Below are 16,667 nucleotides of genomic sequence, written 5' to 3' on the forward strand. Positions count from 1 at the left end.
CCAAAGAGTACTCAAAAGTTAAGAAAAAGTATATATATAAAGCACAAAATAAAATGGTAGGTTATAATTTTTTTTAATTATTTTAATTTAATTTTATTTTTTTATTGCATTTTAGGTTTTGGGGTACATGTGCAGAACATGCAAGACAGATGCATAGGTACACACATGGCAGTGTGTTTTGCTGCCTTCCTCCCCTTCACCCACATTTGGCATTTCTCCCCAGGCTATCCCTCCCCAGCTCCCCCCCCCACTGTCCCTCCCCTATTCCCCCCAATAGACCCCAGTGTTTAGTACTTCCTTCCCTGGGTCAATGTGTTCTCATTTTTCATCACCCGCCTATGAGTGAGAATATGCAGTGTTTCATTTTCTGTTCTTGTGTCAGTTTGCTGAGAATGATGTTCTCCAGATTCATCCATGTCCCTACAAATGATACGAACTCATCATTTTTGATTGCTGCATAATATTCCATGGCGTATATGTGCCACATTTTCCCAATCCAGTCTATCATCGATGGGAATTTGGGTTGGTTCCAGGTCTTTGCTATTGTAAACAGTGCTGCAATGAACATTCGTGTGCATGTGTCCTTATAGTAGAACGATTTATAGTCCTTTGGATATATACCCAGTAATGGGATTGATGGGTCAAATGGAATTTCTATTTCTAAGGCCTTGAGGAATCACCACACTGTCTTCCACAATGGTTGAACTAATTTACACTCCCACCAACAGTGTAAAAGTGTTCCTATTTCTCCACATCCTCTCCAGCATCTGTTGTCTCCAGATTTTTTTTTTTTTTAGTTTAATCATTTTTATTTCAAGTGTATTTTAAAAATCATAAATGGGGTTTCATAATCCAGCGTTGAAACATTTATCCTTCATAGCTTCAGAATTTTACAAGGAATTGTAGACCATGCTTTTCAAATCCAATCTTCTTTGCTATTTTCAAACTTCTGAGATCTAGTATTAAACTGCTCCATTCTAAATGTAAGGTTTTAGAAAACTACACTTGTTGATAAGGGTTTTCTGAAAACAGTCTATCAAATATAAAGAATGGTTTCTATCTAAGAATCAGCAGTGAGGGAAGAAATATTAGACACATATCAAGAAATCAATTATTCGCAGTGGCTCAAGCCTGTAATCCCAGCACTTTGGGAGGCCGAGGCGGGTGGATCATGAGGTCAACAGATCGAGACCATCCTGGTCAACATGGTGAAACCCTGTCTCTACTAAAAATTACAAAAAATTAGCTGGGCACGGTGGCGCATGCCTGTAATCCCAGCTACTCAGGAGGCTGAGGCAGGAGAATTGCCTGAACCCAGGGGGCAGAGGTTGCGGTGAGCCGAGATCGCGCCACTGCACTCCAGCCTGGGTAACAAGAGCGAAACTCCGTCTCAAAAAAAAAAAAAAGAAATCAATTATTCATTTTAAAAATAACAGAACCAGTGCTGCTCTCTGTCATAAAAGAGAACATGTAAAATTTATTTTGATAGACTTTGGTAATATTTTATTCCCCACACAGGCCTTCAATCCTTTTATACACAGTAATCATCAGGACTTACTGAGTAAAAGTCTCAGGTATTAACCATGGCCCTAAAATGTGCTATTCCAAAGAGTAACCAGGTTACTTTTGAGGAAAAAAGCTGCCTTAGTAACTTCCCTCAAATGTTTATTTTAAATAAAAATAGTTGATGGAAATACTTTTTAAACCAACTTTGGGTATGATACAGCATGCTGCCCGTCAAACAAAAAAGGAAATCAAAACCTTCTTTCCTTTTTAAATGAGTTCTCCATCTTTTAAGATTACAACATATTCACCTTTTATGCTTGTTTGCTTTTTTTGACTGCCTACCAATATTTAAATTTTTTAAAGTCTATATTTCAATGCAGTAAGAGTTTCATAACCCAGAATACAGACACCAGAGCAACACTCTCAAGTCACACTGTGACTGTAATAAAGAGATGAAAATGGACGGATATATGAAGATAGGTATTCCCTCTGCTCTCTCTGAAGGTGAGCAAGCTTTTAACACAAGAGCAACACAAAACTCCATTCCTCTGGAGCTCCTTTAAACTCAGAATGCTTCAATTCAGTAAGTCAATATATTATTCTTAAAAATTAAAGTTTGGTCACTAAGAAGGACTGAACAAAAATTATTCCCCTCCCATCAAACACAACCTGAAAAGTTCTATCAGGCCCTCTACTCCCCACAAAAACAGGGAAGTAGCTGGGGCTGAAGATGTTAAGTGTGACATTCCAGTTCCTAAAACATCGCTGCTATCTGCTCAAAGTTGTAGGTGTATGTATTTCTTTCTCTAATACATCCCCATTTATAAGTTTATTTCCACACATACAAACGTGCACATGTGTGCACGTGCACACGCGCGCACACACACACACACTCAATCTCAAGTAAGACACTTTTTTGTATTTGCTGATAAATTATGAGGATTATGAACTAGGTGTGTAGGGGGTGCTTTGTAAACATCAGAGTCACTTGGATCCTTTCCTCCATAACCCTAAAATCAAATTATGCAACCCATGACCACTACTTTCCCAGCCGCTGTTCACAGGCTGCATATTGACGAAGGGCAGAGAAAAAGTCCTCATAACTGATGTTTAGGTGGGAAGGCAAAGAGACAATCTCAGTCAATCTGATGTGCCAGGGAAGAAAGCCTAATGTGCTGTCCACAGGACCAAACTTCAATACTAAATCAGGATCAGGACAACCATTTGAACTAAGTAAACTGCCTAACATATCTACATCCAAATCTGTGGGTCTCTTTTGTTTCTGGGCTACTAACTGGCAAAAGTCCTGAGCAGCTCTCACAATATCTGCTTTTCCATCTTCCGCGGACAGCACCTTCACTGCCAAATGGCAATTTAAAACTTGATCATCTTTGTCATTACTATTTGCAAACTCTGGTGAATATTTTGAACAATCTAGGCCCAGAAGTTCTTGTTGTTGTTTTAAAATTTCATCCATCAATCGGGAATTATTTCTTTTGAAAATACCTTGGTGGTCGTAGACGCTAATGTAGGAAATGCCCACGGCCATACACCACACCACGAGGCTTGCGATATCCGAGAAGCTGGGCTCCTGCTCCACCTCGGTGAACACCAGGCCCATGTGCATAGGCAGCTTCTCCAGGGAACGGCCGTCCGCGCGCCAGCGCAGCCGGTGATGGGCAGCGGCCAGGCACGACCCCCCGCGTGGGTGCCTATGGTAACGGCGGTTCCTGCCGATCGCCTGGGACTTGCGGAGCGTGAAGCCGAGTGGCGCTAGGACCGCGGCAGAGACGGCGCGGCAGCAGCGCCGCCAGATCCAGTTCCAGGTGCCGAACCCAACGCGGAGCCAGGAGGTGAGCGTGCGGTGCAGGCAGAACAGCGCGTGCAGCACCCGCCACACCAACTCGTACAGCCCCGTCATACTCTTGTGGCGCTCGGGAACCCTCTCTCCCTCCCGCCCGCTCCCGCAGCGTGACGGCTTTTTATCCGCCCCTGCGGCCGGAGCGGGCCATCTCCCCGCGGCCCCCGCCCCCCACGCCCGAACCCCTTTCCACTGCCAACACCTCACCTTGCCCCCGCCGCCATCTTCTGTCTCCAGATTTTTTAATGATCTCCATTCTAACTGGCATGAGATAGTATCTCAATGTAATTTTGATTTGCATCTCTCTGATGACCAGTGATGATGAGCATTTTTTCATATGTTTGTTGGCCTCATGTATGTCTTCTTTTGTGAAGTGTCTGTTCATATCCTTTGCCCATTTTTGAATGGGCTTGTTTGTTATTTTCCTGTAAATGTTTGAGTTCTTTGTAAATTCTGGATATCAGCCCTTTGTCAGATGGGTAAACTGCAAACATTTTTTCCCATTCTGTTGGTTGCCGATTTACTCTAGTGACTGTTTCTTTTGCCGTGCAGAAGCTGTGGAGTTTGATTAGGTCCCATTTGTCTATTTTGGCTTTTGTTGCCAATGCTTTCGGTGTTTTGATCATGAGATCTGGCACTAGACAAGGATGCCCTCTTTCACCACTCCTATTCAATATAGTACTGGAAGTTCTAGCAAGAGCAATCAGGCAAGGAAAACAAATAATGCGTATTCAAATAGGAAAGGTGGAAGCCAAATTGTCTCTATTTGCAGATGATATGATAGTATACCTAGAAGACACCATCGCCTCAGCCCAAAAACTCCTGAAACTGATAAGCAACTTCAGCAAAGTCTCAGGATATAAAATCAATGTGCAAAAATCACAAGCATTCCTCTACACCAATAACAGACTTAAAGAAAGCCAAATCAAGAAAGAACTGCCATTCACAATTGCTACAAAAAGAATAAAATACCTAGGAATACAACTCACAAGGAACATAAAGGACCTTTTCAAGGAAAACTACAAACCACTGCTCAACAAAATAAGAGAGGACACAAACAGATGAAGAAACATTCCATGTTCATGGTTAGGAAGAATTAATATCGTGAAAATGGCTATACCGCCCAAAGTAATTTACAGAATCAGTGCTATCCCCATCAAGCTACCATTGACTTTCTTCACAGAACTGGAAAAAACCACCATGAACTTCATATGGAACCAAAAAAGAGCCCGCATAGCCATGTCAATTCTAAGCAAAAAGAACACAGCAGGGGGCATCACACTACTGGATTTCAAACTATACTACAAGGCTACAGTAATCAAAACAGCATGGTACTGGTACCAAAACAGAGATATAGACCAATGGAACAAAACAGAGACATCGGAGGCAACACAACATATCTACAACCATACAATCTTTGATAAACCTGATAAAAACAAGCAATGGGGAAAGGATTCCTTGTTTAATAAATGGTGTTGGGAAAACTAGCTAGCCATGTGCAGAAAGCAGAAACTGGGCCCCTTCCTGACACCTTACACTAAAATTAACTCCAGATGGATTAAAGACTTAAACATAAGACCTGGCACCATAAAAACCCTAGAAGAAAATCTAGGCAAAACCATTCAGGACATAGGAGTAGGTTATAATTGTTTATATAAATTATCTATTAGCAGTTGTATTTAATGTAAATGGACCAAATGGTATATTTAAAAGACAGAGACTGTTGGACTGAAATTTAAGAAAATCAAATTAAATACTCTTTGTAAGGAACATATCTAACATATAAGAGTACAGAAATGCCTGTGCACCCCTTCCCAGCTGCCCGGACTGACTGCCAGCTCTCCTTAGTTGCGCCGTCACCACGCTGTCCGTCTGCGTCCCACTCGCGCCCATCACGGACCCGCAGCGGCTGCAGCTCTCCCGCTGAAGGGGCTCAAGCCTGGTCGACAAGGAGAACATGCCCCCAGCCCTGAACCGGACCTGCGTCCTGGCCTGCAAGACCGCGAGGAGGATCTTTCGGGAGCCCGCAGAGCTGAAAGCTAGAGCAGCCGCCCCCAGCATGGAGGATGAACCGCTGCTGAGAGAAAACCCGTGCCGCTTTGTCATTTTCCCCATGGAGTACCACGATATCTGGCAGATGTATAAGAAGGCGGAGGCCTCCTTCTGGACCGCCAGGAGGTGGACCTGTCCAAGGACATTTGGCACTGGGAAGCCCTGAAGCCGGAGGAGAGATACTTTATATCCCATGTTCTGGCTTTCTTTGCAGCAAGTGATGGCATAGTAAATGAAAACTTGGTGGAGTGATTTAGCCAAGAAGTTCAGATTACAGAAGCCTGCTGTTTCTATGGCTTCCAAATTGCCATGGAAAACATACATTCTGAAATGTATAGTCTCCTTATTGACACTTACATAAAAGATCCCAACGAAAGGGAATTTCTCTTCAATGCCATTGAAACGATGCCTTGTGTCAAGAAGAATGCAGATTGGACCTTGCCCTGGATTGGGGACAAAGAGACTACCTATGGTGAAGGTGTCGTAGCCTTTGCTGCAGTGGAAGGCATCTTCTTTTCTGGTTCTTTTGCATCCATATTCTGGCTCAAGAAACGAGGACTGATGCCTGGCCTCACATTTTCTAATGAACTTATTAGCAGAGATGAGGGTTTACACTGTGATTTTGCTTGCCTGATGTTCAAACAGCTAGTACACAAACCATCAGAGGAGAGAGTAAGAGAAATAATTATCAATGCTATTCGGATAGAACAGGAGCTCCTCACTGAGGCCTTGCCTGTGAAGCTCATTGGGAAGAATTGCACTCTAATGAAGCAATGCATTGAGTTTGTAGCAGACAGACTTATGCTGGAACTGGGTTTTAGCAAGGTTTTCAGAGTAGAGAATCCATTTGACTTTATGGAGAATATTTCACTGGAAGGAAAGACTAACTTCTTTGAGAAGAGAGTAGGCAAGTATCAGAGGATGGGAGTGATGTCAAGTCCAACAGAGAATTCTTTTACCTTGGATGCTGACTTGTAAATGAACCGAAGATGTGCCTTTATTTTGCTGATTTTTTTTCCACCTCATGAAAACATCACCTAAAGTGTTATCAACTAGCTACACCATGCATTGTCCGTAATGTTCATTAACAGCATCTTTAAAACTGTGTAGCTACCTCACAACCAGTCCTGTTTATTTATAATGCTGGTGCTATCACCTTTTGCTAGCAGATTGGCTGGCTGGCTGTGACTTACCATAGCAGTGACAGTGGCAGTCTTCTTGACTTTAAAGTGAGGGGTGACCTTCTAGTGAGCTTGACACAGCAGGATTAAACATTTCATTTAACCAGCACAGGCAGTTGAATGATGCAGTCTCACTGCTTCAATGCAGATTTTAATGTTTACTTAAATATAAAACTGGCACTTTACAAACAAACATTGTTTGTACTCAAAAGATGATAATAGCTTGATTTATTTGGTTTCTACACCAAATACAAAGCATTCTCCTGACCACTAACAGGAGCCAATTCACAATTCACTAAGGGACTAACGTAAGTTAAACTTGTATAGACTAAGCATGTAATTTCTAACTTTTATTTTAATGAATTAAAATATTCATTAACCAACTTTAAAGTCAATGCTGTGTATAGCTAGATATTAGCCTTTGGTGCCAGATACAAGATGGGTTGTGTGTTTCTTCTGTGGCTTGTGTAGTGTTCTGGGATTCTCTGTCCCATCTGAGGAGAGTGTTGTGGGATCAAGGAATCTCTCAGGGCAAGGAGCTTCTTAAGTTAAATCCCTAGAAATTTAGGCATGATCTGGGCCTTCATATGGGTGAGAAGCTGTTTCATTTTATTTCTCACTGTAGTTTGCCCAACTTCTAGTTGATAAGATTCTTGAAGAGTTTTCATGTGTGGGAGCTAAGGTAGTGTTGTAAAATTTCAAGTCATCCTTAAACACAATGACCCACCTAAGATCTTGCTCCTGTTAAGTGGCAAAATTGTTGTTTATCCTAGTTTTGTCTGTATGTAAGTAGGTTGTGTGAGTTAATTCATTTATATTTACTATGTTTTTTAAATTAAAACTTTTAATTATGTATGTCCTTTTAGATTTTGCCTGTAGTTCATACTTTGAAATAATTGCCAGTTGTCTTATTCTAGCATTGTCTAAATCTGACCATCATCTAGGGGAATCTTAAACTTCAGTAGGAAACCATGAGTTACAAATACAGTTTCCATCCAAATATTCATTTCAGAAGAAAACAAATATTCTTAATAGGGCTACTTTGAATTAATCTGCCTTTATGTTTGAGAGAAAAGAAAATCTGTCTTTATGTTTAGGAGAAGCTGTGAGTTATTGATACAGTTTCCATTCAAATATTCATTTCAGAAGGAAACAAACAAATATTCATTTCAGAAGGAAACAAACAAATATTCTTAATAGGGCTACTTTGAATTAATCTGCCTTTATGTTTGGGAGAAAAAAGCTGAGACATTGCTTGAAAGATGATGCAAGATAAATGTTGACCTTTTGGCCCCATTTGTTAATTGTATTCACTATTTGAACATTGTTATGTTCTGTTGTTAGTTTTCATCATTTATTGTATAGTCAATTTTTAAATCTCTGTATACCTTTCCCTAGCTTTTAAGTTATTGTTACCTAAAGTTAACGAATCCAGATTATATGGTCCTTATACTTATATAACAATAAAATAAAGGCATTGTGGGATACAGGCAGAAGTTAGAATCAGGTTTTAGGATTCTGTCTCATTAGCTGAATAATGTGAGGATTAACTTCTGCCAACTCAGACTGTTTCCTAATCAGTTGAAAGGGAAACAAGTGTTTCAGTCTCAAAATTGAATACTACACAAGTGTTAAGTGATTAAAATAAAAGTGTTCTTATGTAAAAAAAAAAAGAGAGAGTACAGAAATGTTTAAAGTGGGAAATTTGGCAAATTCAATAAGGTGTGTAGAATAGTTTATAGTATTGTAATGTTAATTTCCTGGTTTTCATTGTAGTACAATAATTATGTAAAATGTTATGATAAGAGAAATCTTAGCAAATGATTCAAGGGAACACTCTACCATTTTCGCAACTTTTTTATCAGTTTAAAGTTATTTCAAAATAAAGTTGAACATATGCAAGCCTTATGATGCAGTAATGGCACTCCTACATCCATACCACAAAGAAACTCTTGCACATGTATGCTTGGAGAAATATAGAAGAATGTTTATAGAAGTGTTATGCCCTGAAATAGAAAGAAACAAATGTCTACTAACAATCGAATAGATACATAAGTTGTTATATTTTTAAACAACTGAATACTATGCAACAGTGAATATAAGTCAATTACTGTTACATGGAACTGATAAATCACAAATATATAATATTCAGTAAAAAATCCAGACATAAAATACTTCATGCCACATGATTCCATTTATATAAAGTTCAGAAACAAGCTGATTAAACTATAATGTTTAGAAATCTATGCTTAGATAGAAAAAACATTTAATATACAATAGGAAATTGATTATTTTAAAAGTCAGTATTATGGTTATTATTAGAAGTTGGAAGGCATTGTGCTTGAAAAGAGAAATGAGAAAGGCTTCCGGAAGGCTGACAGTGTTGTATTTCTTGAGCTAAGTAGGGGCTACATGACTGGTTATACCACAACTAATAATTTATTAATCTGTACACATATATTTTGTGCAATTTTCTACATATGTCATATTTTATGATAAAAAGCAGGGAATTTTGGTATTCAGAGCATATTCTATGCAATTAAGTGGACAACAAGTCAGCAACAATGTAATAATACAAAACTGTCATATATTTATAAATGATCACTGGATAAAGAAGTAATAATGAAAATTAGAATGTATTTTGAATTGAATAATAATGAAAATAATATACAGAAAAAATTACTGGGATAAAGGTAACCTGTATATAGAAGGAAATTTACTGGTTTAAATGCTCAATATATGAAATGAAGAAAATCTGAAGATTCATGAGTTATGCAGATATCTCAAGAAGTTTGAAAAAGACTAGCAAAATAAATGCACAGAAAGTAGGAGAAAAGACAATATAAAAGAAGAAGAAATAAATAAAATAGAAAACAGACATACAATAAAGAGGAATAACAAAGCCAAAATTTGGATCTTTGAAAAAATTAATGGAGTTCATAAACCTTTGGTGACAGTGATCAAAAGCAAAGAGATATAGCACAAATTATCAATACAAAAAATAAAAAATAGAATTTAAGAGAGGTTAAATACATGTATAGTTAGATATTACTAAAAAATTTGTTGATTGTCAAGGCATTTCAAAATTTAGATGAAATGGAAAAGTGGTTATAAAATATATGTAACTAGCCACAACTGACATTAAAAGAAATGGAAAACTGGAATAGTTCTATAACCAGTTGAAACAGAAGTCATAAATATTCTCATAGGAAAAAAGAAATCTTCAGGCCCAGATGTTTTCATCAGTACATTCTACCAAAGAGTCAGGAAAAAAAATTCAATTTTACGCACGCATTTCCAGAGAATTGAAGAGAGGGAAGACTCCTCTACTAATTTTATTAGGCTATTCTAACTTGGATAACAAAACCTCAAAGACTTTGCAAGAAAGGAATTTACAGCCAAGTCTGAATTATGAGTTTTGATGCATAAATCCTAATTAAAACACTAGCATATCAAATATAGCAATGTATAAAAAGTATAGTAATTAAAGACCAAGTTGGGGTTATTCCAGAATGCAGATTGGTTTTAATTAGGAAATTAGTTAATGTGTTTTACATTAATAAATTATAGGAGAAATACTAAAAGCCAACATAAAATATGTGACTTAATCCAGAAACACAAAGATATTTTAATGTTGATGATTAGTTTAAGATACATAATCTTGAACATGTTAGAGAAACATCTTATTCCTTGTTCACTACATTAAAAATGTAAGAATGAGGCCCAGCCAAGTGGCTCATTCCTGCAATCCTAGCACTTTGGGAGGCTGAGGCAGGTGGATTACCTGAGGTCAGGAATTAGCGATCAGCCTGGCCAACATGGTGAAATCCCATCTCTACTAAAAATACAAAAATTAGCCAGGGGTAGTGGTGCATACCTGTAATCCCAGCTACCTGGGAGGCTGAGCAGGAGAATTGCTGGAACCCGGGATGCAGAAGCTGCAGTGAGCCAAGATCACTCCATTATACTCCAGCCTGGGTGACAGAGCAAGACTCTGTCTCAAAACAGTAAATAAACAGATACATAAAATAATGTAAGAATGATTGGTAAATTTTATCAAATGCCTTTTTAAAATCTAATCAGGTGGTCATGTGGTTTTTCTTCAATAATCTATTTGACTTAATATATTACATTTATAAGGTATGAATGTTGAAAAGAAAAAGTAAACTATTTTTATTTCTTGGTATCATTATTATCGACCCAAGAACATTAATTTTAAAACTATTGAAACTAATAAATGAGTGTTTGCAGAGACTTTTGTAAGACCCATTGGCATCACCATGTTATTGTTTTTTTCTTTCCCACAGGAAGACGTGTGGTTAATAAACTCTGACATTATTCTTAGTCAAGTCACACCAAAATTTTTGGTCCCTTACCAGAAAAATAAATTATACATAATAAAACATGAGAAAACTATGTAATGTTTGAAAATTCCTGTTAGAATATTACATTTACCAAGAAAGCATGCTTCTTGCTATGTAAGATTTATAGGAAAGAATACAAATGATAACCTAATGTAGTTAAATGTTGGTCTGGAAAATCATTGTCGAACATGTCTCAATGGTAAGAGCACACCGCTTCTGACTCAGAGGAGGTAATAATAAGGGTCAAGGAAACCCGCTTTGTGAGAGCAATGGTCCTTACAATGACATTTGTAGAAACTTCTCCTTCACAAGAGGGCTGTAAGCAATAAGAGGAATGGTTGAACCCTACTTAGTAGTATTCAATAAAGAATTAAAAGAGACTAAAATCCCTTGATTGAGTTTCATCAACTTGTGTCATAAAACTTTCACTTCTGTCATAAAACTTTCCACCTCTGTGTGACCAGATTTTACAGCCTAAAGAAAGCTTAGCCAAAGAAGGGGTAGTAGATCCTATGTTTGGCAACTTCTTAAACAAAAGGTTCACTTAGGAGGCCAAATAGAAAATAAATTGATACATGTTAATAATTTTGGGGAGATGATCCAAGATGGCCAAATAGGAACAGCTCTAAACTTCAGTTCCCAGTGAGAATACAGAGGGTGAGTGACCACCACATTTCCAAATGAGTTTTTACTGCCCACAGACCAGGAGATTCCCAGGCAGAAAAGCACCATGAGTCTCCAGCTGGCTGTTTCAGCTGGTGCAGAGGGTCTCTGCACAAAAACTCACACAAATCTGGGAGGCCAATTCAACTGGCACCTGGAACGCATGAGAGACAGAGTCACCCATTCAACTGAAAAAAAGGGGGCTGAAATAGGGAGCCAGGTGATCTGGCTTGGCTGATCCCACCCACACAAAGACCAGAAATCTGAAATGTTCTGTATTGAGAGTTTCACAGCAAGAACAGCTGGACCCAGGATGGTCCAGCTATGTTGGGGGAAGAGCATCTGCCATTACTGAGGCAGTCCACCACTACTGAGGCAGTCTGCCATTACAGAGACAGTCCACCATTCCTGAGGTAGATCACTATTACCAAGGCAGTTCTAACTATACCTCTATAAACAAAACTGCAAGAAAGTTCACACAGCAGCTGGGCAGAGCCCACGGCAGCTCAGCAATGCCTCTGCTGGCAGACTGTGACTAGGCTACCTCCTCACTGGGCAGGGCATCTCTGAAAAACGCAGCAGCACATCAGGAACTATAAATAAATAAGTTTATAAATAACTTATAAATAAATAACTTCATAAATAAAGCTTCACCTTCCCAGGACAGAGCAGCTGGGAAAAAAAGGCAATTATAAGTTCTGCTGCAGCAGACTTTAATGAACATGCCCAGCAGCTCTGAGTGGAACAATGGAGCCCACAGTTCAGCACTTGAGATCCCATAAGGGACAGACTGTCTACTCAAGCAGATCCCTGACTCCTGTATATCCAAAGAGACACCTCATAAAGGAGAACTCAGGCTGACATCTGGCAGGTATCCTTCTGGGACAAAGATAACCGAACAAGAAACTGGCAGCAACCCTTACTCTTCTGCAGCTGCCGCAGGTGATCCCCAGGCAAGCAAGGTATGGAGTGGACCTCCAGCAGTCCTACAGCAGAGGGGCCTGATTGTTAGAAGGAAAACTATGAAACAGAAATAACTTCGTCATCAACAAAAAGTATGTCCACTCAGAGACCCCATCTGAAAGTCACCAACTATAAAGACCACAGGTAGATAAATCTATGAAGATGGGAAGAAACCAGCACAAAAAGGATGAAAACACCCAAAACCAGAATGCCTCTCCTCCTACAAGGGATCATAACTCCTCATCAGCAAGAGAACAAGGCTGGATGGAGAATGAGTCTGATGAGTTGACAGAAACAGGCTTCAGAAAGTGGGTAATAACAAACTTCTCTGAGCTAAAAGAACATGTTCTAACCCAATGCAAAGAGACTAAAAACCTTGAAAAAAGTTTTGACAAAATGCTAACAAGAATAAACAGCTTAGAAAAGAATATAAATGAATTGATGGAGCTGAACAACACAACATGAGAACTTCACAAAGCATACACAAATTTCAATAGCAGAAGAAAGGATATTAGAGACTGAAGATCAACTCAATCAAAAAAATGAGAAGGCAAGGTTAGAGAAAAAAGAGTAAAAAAAATGAACAAAGCCTCCAAGAAATATGGGATTATGTGAAAGACCTAATCTGTCTTTGATAGGTGTACCTGAATGTGACAGAAAGAATGAATCCAAGCTGGAAAACATTCTTCTGGATATTATCCAGGAGAACTTCCCCAACCTAGCAAGGCAGGCCAATATCCAACTCCAGGAAATATAGAGAACACCACAAGGATATTCCTCAAGAAGAGCAACCCCAAGGCACATGATCCTCGGATACACCAGGGTTGAAATGAAAGAGAAAATGCTAGGTAAGGGCAGCCAGAGAGAAAGGTTGGGTTACCCACAAAGGGAAGCCCATCAGATTCACAGCAGATCTCTACACAAAAACACTGCAAGCCAGAAGAGAGTGGAAGCCAATATTCAACATCGTTAAAGAAAAGAACTTTCAACTAGAATTTCATATCCAGCTAAACTAAGCTTCAGAAGTGAAGGAGAAAGAAAATTCTTCATGGACAAGCAATTGCTGAGAGATTTTGTCACCACCAGGCCTGCCTTACAAGAACTCCTGAAAGTGGCACTAAACATAGAAAGGAACAACCAGTACCAGCCACTCCAAAAATGTACCAAATGGTAAAAAGCGTCAACACAATGAAGAAACTGCATCAACTAATGGGCAAAACAACCAGTTAGCATAAAAATGGCAGGATTAAATGCACACATAACAATATTAACCTTAAATGTAAATGGGCTAGATGCCCCAGTCGAAAGACACAGACTGACAAATTGGATAAAAAGTCAAAATGCATCAGTGTGCTGTATTCAGGAAACCCATCTCACATGCAAGGCTACACATAGGCTCAAAATAGAGGGATGGAGAAAGATTTACCAATCAAATGGAGAGAAAAAAAAAAAAAGCCAGAGTTGCAATCCTAGTCTCTGATAAAACAGACTTTAAACCAACAAAGATCAAAAGAGACCAAGAAGGGCATTACATAATAGTAAAATGATCAATGCAACAAGAAGAGCTAACAATCCTAAATATATACGCACCCAATACAGGAGCACCCAGATACATAAAGCAAGTCCTTAACTACCAACAAAGAGACTTAGACTCCCACACAATAATACTGGAAGATTTTAACACTCCACTGTCAATATTAGATCAATGAGACAGAAAATTAACAAGGATATCCAGGACTTAAACTCAGATCTGGACCAAGCAAACCTAATAGACATTTACAGAACTCTCCACCCCACATCCACAGAATACAAATTCTTCTCAGCACCACATCATATTTCCTCTAAAATTGACCACATAATTGGAAGTAAATCACTCCTCAGCAAATGCAAAAGAAGAGAAATCATAACAAACAGTCTCTCAGATCACAGTGTAATCAAATTATAACTCAGGATTAAGAAACTCACTCAAAACTGCACAACTACATGGAAACTGAACAACTGGCTCTTGAATGTTGACTGGATAAACAATGAAATGAAGGCAGAAATAAAGATGTTCTTCGAAACCAATGAGAACGAAGACACAACATACTAGAATCTCTGGGACACATTTAAAGCAGTGTTTAGAGGAAAATTTGTAGCAATAAATGCCCAGATGAGAAGCAAGGAAAGATCTAAAATCAACACCCTATCGTCAAAATTGAAAGAGCTAGAGGACCAAGATAAAAAAAACTCAAAAGATAGCAGAAGACAAGAAATAACTAAGATCAGAGCAGAACAGAAGGAGATCGAGACACAAAAAATCCTTCAAAAAATTAATAAATCCAGGAGCTGGTTTTTTGAAAAGATCAACAAAATAGACAGACCACTAGCCAGATTAATAAAAAAGAAAAGAGAGAATAATCAAATAGATGCAATAAAAACTAATAAAGAGGATATTACCACCAATTCCACAGAAATACAAACTACCATCAGAGATTACTACAAACAACTCTATGCACATAAACCAGTAAACCTGGAAGAAATGGATAAATTCCTGGACACTTGCATTCTCCCAAGCCTAACCCAGGAAGAAGTCAAAACCCTGAATAGACCATTAACAAGGGCTAAAGTTGAGTCACCAATTCATAGCCTACCAACCAAAAAAAGCCCAGGTCCAGATGGCTTCACAGCTGAATTCTACCAGACATAAAAAGAGGAGTTGGTACCATTCCTTCTGAAACTATTCCAGACAATCCAAAAAGAGGGAATCCTTCCCAAATCATTTTGTGAGACCAACATCATGTTGATACCAAAGCCCAGCAGAGACTCAATAAGAAAAGAAAACTTCAGGCCAATATCCATAATGAACATAGATGCAAAAATCTTCAATAAAATACTGGCAAACTGATTGCAACAACATGAAAAAGCTTATCTGTCACAATCAAGTAGGCTTCATCCCGGGGATGCAAGGCTGGTTCAACATATGCAAGTAATTGGTTGAACCAATCATGTCAAAGACAAATCAGAGACATGATTATCTCAATAGATGCAGAGAAAGCCTTCGATAAAATTCAACAGCCCTTTAAACTAAAAACTCTCAATAAACTAGGTATCGACTGAACATATCTCAAAATAATAAAAGTTGTTTATGACAAACCCACAGCCAATATCATATTGAATGGGCAAAAATTGGAAGCATTCCCTTTGAAATCTGGCACTAGACAAAGTTGCCCTCTCTCACTACTCCTATTCAATATAGTATTGGAAGTTCTAGCCAAAGCAATCAGGCAAGAAAAGAAATAAAGTGTATTCAATTAGGAAAGAAGGAAGTCAAATTGTCACTATTTGTAGATGACATAATTGTATATTTCAAAGACCTCATAGTCTCAGCCCAAAATCTCCTGAAACTGGTAAGCAACTTCAGCAAAGTCTCAGGCTACAAAATCAATGTGCAGAGATCACAAGCATTCCTATACACCCATAACTTAAAGAGAGCCAAATCAAGAACAAACTGCCATTCACAGTTGCTACAAAAAGAATAAAATACTTAGGAATACAACTAATAAAGGATGTAAAGGACCTCTTCAAGGAGAACTACAAACCACTGCACAACGAAATAAGAGAGGACACAAACAGATGGAGAAACATTCCATGCTCATGATTAGAAAGAATCAATATCATGAAAATGGCCATATTGCCCAAAGTAATTTATAGATTCAACACTATCCCCATCAAGCTACCTATGACCCTCTTCACAGACTGGAAAAAACCACCTTAAACTTCATATGGAACCAAAAGAGAGCCCACATACTCAAGTCAATTCTAAGTAAAAAAAGCAAACCTTGAGGCATCACGCTACCTGACTTAAAACTATACCAAAAGGCTACAGTAATCAAAACAGCATGGTACTCTTACCAAAACAGAGATATAGACCAATGGAACAGAACAGAGGCCTCAGAGGCAGTTCCACACATCTACAACCATCTGATCTTTGACAAACCTGACAAAAACAAGCAATGGGGAAAGGATTCCCTCTTTAATAAACGGTGTTGGGAAAACTGGCTAGCCATGTGCAGAAAGCTGAAACTGGATCCCTTC

General features: G+C 38.6%; 2 pseudogenes across 2 annotated transcripts; one reads left to right on the forward strand and one right to left on the reverse strand.

The window, feature by feature from the left end:
• Window positions 1-781: 781 nt before the first annotated feature.
• LOC100415318 (dehydrodolichyl diphosphate synthase complex subunit NUS1 pseudogene) lies at window positions 782-3,551 on the reverse strand (annotated as a pseudogene). The gene has a single exon (XR_013532877.1). The product of XR_013532877.1 is annotated as a dehydrodolichyl diphosphate synthase complex subunit NUS1 pseudogene (transcript).
• On the forward strand, window positions 3,307-8,508 carry LOC100415677 (ribonucleoside-diphosphate reductase subunit M2 pseudogene; annotated as a pseudogene). The gene has a single exon (XR_087355.6). The product of XR_087355.6 is annotated as a ribonucleoside-diphosphate reductase subunit M2 pseudogene (transcript).
• Window positions 8,509-16,667: the final 8,159 nt, after the last annotated feature.

Source organism: Callithrix jacchus, chromosome 3 (genome assembly GCF_049354715.1).
Source record: "Callithrix jacchus isolate 240 chromosome 3, calJac240_pri, whole genome shotgun sequence".
In the NCBI taxonomy this organism is placed as follows: Eukaryota; Metazoa; Chordata; class Mammalia; order Primates; family Cebidae; genus Callithrix; species Callithrix jacchus.